This window comes from Benincasa hispida, chromosome 5 (assembly GCF_009727055.1).
Source record: "Benincasa hispida cultivar B227 chromosome 5, ASM972705v1, whole genome shotgun sequence".
In the NCBI taxonomy this organism is placed as follows: Eukaryota; Viridiplantae; Streptophyta; class Magnoliopsida; order Cucurbitales; family Cucurbitaceae; genus Benincasa; species Benincasa hispida.
In genome coordinates, this window is record NC_052353.1 from 14,462,431 (window position 1) to 14,469,523 (window position 7,093).

Genomic DNA, 7,093 nt, shown 5'->3' on the forward strand with positions numbered 1-7,093 from the left:
AGGAGTGAGATGTAACTACAGGGGCAGAACGATAAATTGGCTCAACTGTACTTACGAGCATCTGTGAAGGATCATCGTACTCATGATTGGTTATATCCGATGGACACAGAAATATATCTGGTACAGAAGAGTTCAGCTGTTGGTCTTTAGTGGAATGCCTGACAGTTAACGGATGGTGGATCTCGTGGCTAAAGAGTTTAGTCAACTATTCACGTACCGTTGGAGCTTCGAACCACAAGTCTATTAGGTCCCCTGGGTAGCTTGGATAAAGTCGAGAATCAGTGCTTGGGTCAGTTTGAAATGTTCAAATTGACAAGAGGGAGTTTGATTATATATGATATAAATGGATTGGTTAATTTTATATGATATAATTGACTAAATGTATGAGATACATTATTTTGGAGGAAATTAGATATAAATATGATTTATATCAAGTAGATGAGAAATTAATATAGTAGATATGTGATATCAAAATATAGGGTAAGAATATAATATGATTATATTAATTAATTATTAAATTGGTTAATTATATGATAATTGGCCTAAAACTTCTCTTGGTCGTGCGTTAGTAGGAGAATCGAAGTCGGTTATTGTAGCCAAAGAATAAAATGAATTTTTTTTTTTCATTTTGTAAGGGTTCAAGAAATTCGCAATCGGTGTGAAAATGTAACGATCGCCTACCTTGAGAGCCTATACGATAGTCGCTCATCTTCTAAACGATCGCACACCAACGCCTAAACGATCGCACACCCATCCCTAAACGATCGCATAGTGTGCCATGTTTTCTAAACGATCGTCTACCACGATCGCTTAGTAAAACATACACGATCGTGTAGCTTCTTCTAAACGATAAACACATAGCTATACGATAGCTCTTTCTCTCTCACTTGCTTATCATCCACATGATTTGTTTTCTCTCCGACCTCTACCAAATTCACCAAAGACCACACTTTGGATTCTCACTATAAGAATACCAAGGGCTCAAATTGGTGGTGTCATCCCTGTTGTTTTCTTGTTCGTGACTGTTCGTGTTGCTGCTATTTGTGTAGACGATCGTGCTACTGCAGTCGACTGGTTGGCTAGGCGATAGAGTGCACGTAGAGGTTCTTTCGCTGCGTCAGAGTTTAACGCTTGAAGAGTGTCTTCAACTAATATGAGAACTCTTTCTTTTGTATTTTATTCTCTGAAACATGCTGCTAATTAGTGTAAATTGCATAACTGTTTGATAGAATGTGTATGTTGTATTTCGGTCACAATGAAATTGGAAAGATCCGAACGCGCTCATGGATGCTCTTCGTTAAGAGTTCCTTCAATTGAGTCAATGAAACTGGCCACTCTCACCCATACAGATCAAAAGACCGCCCTTATAGGCAAGAGTTCACAACTCACTCAAGATGAAGGTCAAGTTACCTATGGTCATCCTAGTGAAATGCAAGTCTCTTCAAGTAACAATGTTATAAAGAGAGACTAATCATTTCATGGTCTAGTCTTATACAAACTCTTTGTATAGGATACCCCCACTCACATGCTTCCACATGAATGATCAGGACCAAATCATTCGTAATACTTTACAATAATTGTAACAATTATAAAGTGGGTCATATCCGTAGTGCCATCAGGATAAGGTACCCAATCTTATTCATCTACTACAGATCATTTAGGTTATTGCTTAAACATGATCAACTTGTATAACACCATATACATGTTTAAACTACCTTAAATAACCTAAGATCTTAGTTTATTGAATTTGGGTTAATCCAAACTTAATGTCAAATAAAATAACACTTTATGTTATTAAATAAATAATTCGTGTATAAAAAATTAATAAACTACGAAACGCACGAGATTTAGGACATCAACTCTAATAAAGTAGAATTCATGTGATAATTAAATATTAGTTTATGGCTTATCAATTTTTTGTTAATAATGTTAAACTATTTTTTGTTGGAAGAACTTAATTGAGAAGTTTTTATACATTAATCTTCTATTTGGAGTGAGAAAAGTCACGCACAAAATCAAATTGTCTGGAATAAGAAAGATTTAAAATGAATATGATAAAACTTTGGTAAACTTGAATAGGAGGAAAAAAGTTAATGAATATAAACTTTTAAACTCGATTGATTTGAAAACAAGAGTTTTAATGAAAATAGAGCTGTAAATTTTTTTTTTTTTTATGTGTTTAACAATATATTTAGAAATTAAATTCCCATTTAATCAATTATTCAAAATATATTTGATAATATATTTATAAATAATAAACTTATTACTAGTAACCAACTAAATATTGGGATGAATTTAAACTACCATCAATTGATTTATGTACATGTTTTATGCTATAAATTTATAGATTTATTATATTAAAATATACTCTAATTAATTATACATATTTTAATTTAACAAAAAATTGCATTCATAACATAAAATACTATAGGTATTCAAGTTTTTATTATTTATTTATTTATTTTAATATAAATTTTCCTCTTAAAATTTAAATCCAAAATCTTGATACCGTGAACACTTTTTCTTTTCTGACAATTTTTTTTTCAGTCAAATAGTTTGTGGAGATAGAGAATTCAAATTTTTAGTATTTTGGTCGAAGTTAAATTATTTTAATAATTGATGTAAAAGGTTTAATTAGTCACTTAGTTATACTTTCACTGACTTGCAAATTCTATAAATTTAGTTTAATGTTGTCCATTATGAAGCATAGGTACAGATATGGCTATACGATATGAATATGTTCGGATATGGCCATTCGTCAATTTCTAAAAAACTAAAATACGGATACGTCTAAGGATACGTCACTTTTTTATATATATTTTTAATATATAGATTTCTAAAAAACGAGGATATTGATACGTTGAAGATACATTTTTTTCTTTAAGAAAATCTAGGATATAGATAAATCTAGCATACAAGTTAATAACAATAGTACAAAATAGAATACAAACACTGAAATACAATATAAAAAAAGCAACATCTAAGATGTTGAAGTACAATAGTTAATAAAATGCAATAGAAAAGTGACTCATATTGCAAAGAAGAAGAAGAAAAGATTAGAGAGAGAAGTATGAAGATAAACGAAGAATTTATTGTTGAAAACATCCAAATAGTTTATATTTTGGTGGACTTTGTGGGGACTCAAATATGAAGATGGAGATTAGATGATTCTAATCTATAGTTTGGTTCGTTATTTATTTATCTTTCTTTTAGTTTTGAACTCGAGTAGTGAGTTTTGTAAATAGGTTCCCTAATTTTAGATTGGGAAAAATTATATGAGTTACTTGTCTTTTTTTAAAGTACGTATAGAAATAGATAGTCAAATCGCGTGTCAGATACATATCTAGAAAGTATCTAAAAATATAGATATGTCAAATCGCGTGTCAGATACGTATCTGCGAAGTATCTAGAAGTATCGGTATCCGATACGTGTCTGATACTGATTCTTTATCTCATATGAAGTATCTATGCTTCATAGGTTGTCCAGCTTGTGTAATTAATAAATCAATGATTAATTTTACTAAATAGCATTAATAAAAAAAATTTAATGGCAATTTTTCAATTTCTTCAAATACGGCATGAATGTTACTTTTCTTACTGTGTTTTTACTTTTAAATTTGAGTGTGATTTAGATTATGTTATTTTTGTGAAATTTATTTACCTTTTGTGTGTATATATATATATATTTCTTTTCTTTCTTTTGTAAAATTTTTGAGAAAATACATCTTTATTTCATGGCATTTGCATAAAAATGTTTCTACACAAATCTTAACATCAAACAAGTCCACTTATATTTGGAGGTAAAATATAGTTAGAAATAATTAATACCATATCTTTATGAATAAAATACATATTATTCTAAAGGTTGATGATGAGATTATTTAGAGTGTAATTTTTACACTAAGAATAGAAAGAATAAAAATGGCATATAGTTGAAAATTGTAACGATCCAACTTTACGAGATTTTTAACTGAGGTATACCATGCACAAAACTTTGAAAAACAATCTAATTTAGTTGATTTTGACTTAAAATATCTTTTACTATATATATAAAACATTGTCAAGACAACATAGTGAAAGTCAAAACAAAACTTTTGTTTGGATCCCTAAAACGTGGATAAAAGATAAATTTAATTTAAAACCATTATACTCCATAGTTCTTGTTTAAACATTCAAAACTTCTCAAAACATAGACATTGAGCGGAAGCATACCTCTGGTATGTAACCTTTACTTGAAAAATATTTTTAAAAAATGGTAAGCATTTAAAATATTGAGTAACCCAATATGAGTAGCCCCACTACCAAGATCAGACTATGCAACACATATAATGAATGTCTTATATAACTAGTGGAACGTGCATACTAAAGCTTAAGATAATTAATTTAAAACTACCGTAAACTCCGGATGTTACATGAATTTTGAGATTTGTGTCCATTTGATCTATAAATTTTTAAAACTACAAATTTAGTCCATAGGCTTTTGAATTTTTAAAATTCACAGGTCTATTATACAAAATTGGAAGTTTGAAATAAAATTCAAGTTTATATATAATAGATCAATCTAACTGGGTCAAATGACCTATTTGAAAGTTTAGGGATCCATTGGACAATTTTGAAAATTCACTGACTAAATAGTCATAAACCTCAAGATTCATAGAATCATAGAATAAACTTTTAATTCAGACATAAAATTTTGGTTAAACTACAAATTTAGTCTTTGAAATCTTAGGTTTGTATCTAGTTGGTTCTTAAACTTTTAAATATGTCTACTAGGCTTTCAAATTTGTGTCTAATAATTCTCTATACTTTAAATATTGTGTCTAATAGGTTCCTAAACTTTTAATTTTGTATCTAATAGATTATTGATATATTCATTTTTTTAAAAAATATTAATTCATAGTTGATCTAGCTGATAAAAATGAATTTTATGGCATTCTATGTTTCGTAGATACATCAATTTAATTGTAATGGATGATACTTTTAGGACTAATAATTAAGTGTATAGCAACATATTCAAAGAATTACAGATTTAGTAAAATCTTGCTATATTTGCTAATACTTTGGGCTTGATTGTTAAAACCCCTTTAAAAAACATGTAGAATGAGATACAAAATTGAAATTTATGAGGATTTGTTAAATATAAAATTAAAAGATTAAGGATCACTTAAATACTTTTTGAATCTTACGAACTCAATAAACATAAAATTGAAAATTTAAGGATCTATTATACAACTTTGAAAATCATAACACAAACTTAAAGATTTAAACATCAAATTGAGACAACCCTAAAAGATTAGGGACTAAATTTTTAATAATCAAATTTATCATTATTGAAAATCTTCAAATTGGGAAATACAATATGTTGAAACATAGAAAAGAAGAGAAACTTCCCGAATTAAAATAATTTAGGCCATGTTTGGTAACCATTTGGTTTTTAGTTTTAACTTTTGAAAATTAAGTCTATTTAATCTACATTACTTACAATGATTTGCCGGTTTTTTAAGTACAATGGTTGAATTCTTAGTCAAATTTAAAAAAATAAAAACAACTTTTTGAAAGCTATTTTTTTAGTTTTCAAATTTTGACTTGGTTTTTTAAATTATTGGTGAAAAGTAGATAATAAAGAAAGAAATTTAGACGTACAAATAGTGTGTATAGACTTAATTTAATAAAAAAAAAAAATTGATTTAATATTTCGGAAATAAACTTTTGAAGTCAAAACATTATTCATAACATCTTGGGATCCGTGGCGCAATGGTAGCGCGTCTGACTCCAGATCAGAAGGTTGCGTGTTCGATTCACGTCGGGTTCATTTTCCCCTCAATTAAGCCTCTAGTGTAATTACCTTATTGCCCTCGTAGTTTTTTTTTCCTTCGTTTATTTTTCATGAAAACTCTCATTTCTATTTCCTTTGTTCCGTTTCCGTTTCTCCGGCAGCCGGTAGCCGGCTCCACCACCCAACTGCACCGCCCCCTTCAAAAGGTTTTATTTTTTTATTTCTTTTTAAAAGAAAACTAGACGAATATAATAAATTTTTTTTTTTTTTTTCTAAACAACACAACTCCACAATATAAAATATTTAGTAGGTTAGACTTATTATGTTAGAATTTGAAATTAAAATTTGAGGTAGAAAAGAAAAATTAAAAGTAGGACATGCATTTTTTTTAGAAAAAGAAATGTATTGATAACTCTTTATCGTATTTGTGGTAATAGAAGAAGTTTGCAAAGTTATTTAGCTTTCATAATTGAAGGTGATTCATAAATTTTATTTTAAAGTTTTATAAACTAATAGCACAAAACTTTCTATATCCTAAATTTTCTATAACTTAAGTCATCATTAAAGATGATCAAGACATAATATGACATTTATTTTCTAGAATAATCTAAGACTTTTTATATTCAAATTTATAAATATATCTAAATGGTCGGTTTTAACTTCTTTAAGGATATTTTTTAATTTTTTTTAAATTTTGAAATTATGTACACATGCACAAAAAATGTTATTTTAAATTTTATGAATACATTTGATATATTCAAATAAAGTGCATTTCTAGGTATATTTAAATTAAAAAAAATAAATAGAGACAATATATTAATATTGATATTCTCTTTTAAGTTTTTTCTTACTCTCAATTTCTCAATTTAATTGTTTTTTACTATTGGATATTATATATGTATATATAGTTTCTTTTAACAAAAAAAAAAAAAAAAAGAAAAAGGATTTTTGTTTCTGTTATATTAAAATGAATGATATTAGACAGCTTAAAAACTATTTGCATACATGGTATTTTTGAATTTTATGACTTTATTTTAATATAATTTAGTATATATATCTATTTTTTTAAATATTGTATATTGTTTTCTTTTAATTCTCTTTACTAAACTTTTCATTTTCACGTTTGTCTTGAACATAAAAAGTAAAATTTAAAAATATAAAATTAAACAAAATAAAATAAAATTGAAAACTAAAACAATTGTAAACACAAAAAAAATAATACAATCAACACTTCCTCAATCATCGTTTTGATAGGACATCATTTGTTTTAAACAAAGTTATCACGATTGGTGGTTATTGTCCAAGCATCAACGTGCC

At 27.5% G+C, this 7,093-nt stretch overlaps 1 non-coding gene across 1 annotated transcript; it reads left to right on the forward strand.

Annotated features, from left to right (window-relative positions):
- The first annotated feature begins 5,740 nt into the window (after nucleotides 1–5,740).
- Nucleotides 5,741–5,812, forward strand: TRNAW-CCA. The gene has a single exon. It is a non-coding gene; the product is annotated as a tRNA-Trp (tRNA).
- Nucleotides 5,813–7,093: the final 1,281 nt, after the last annotated feature.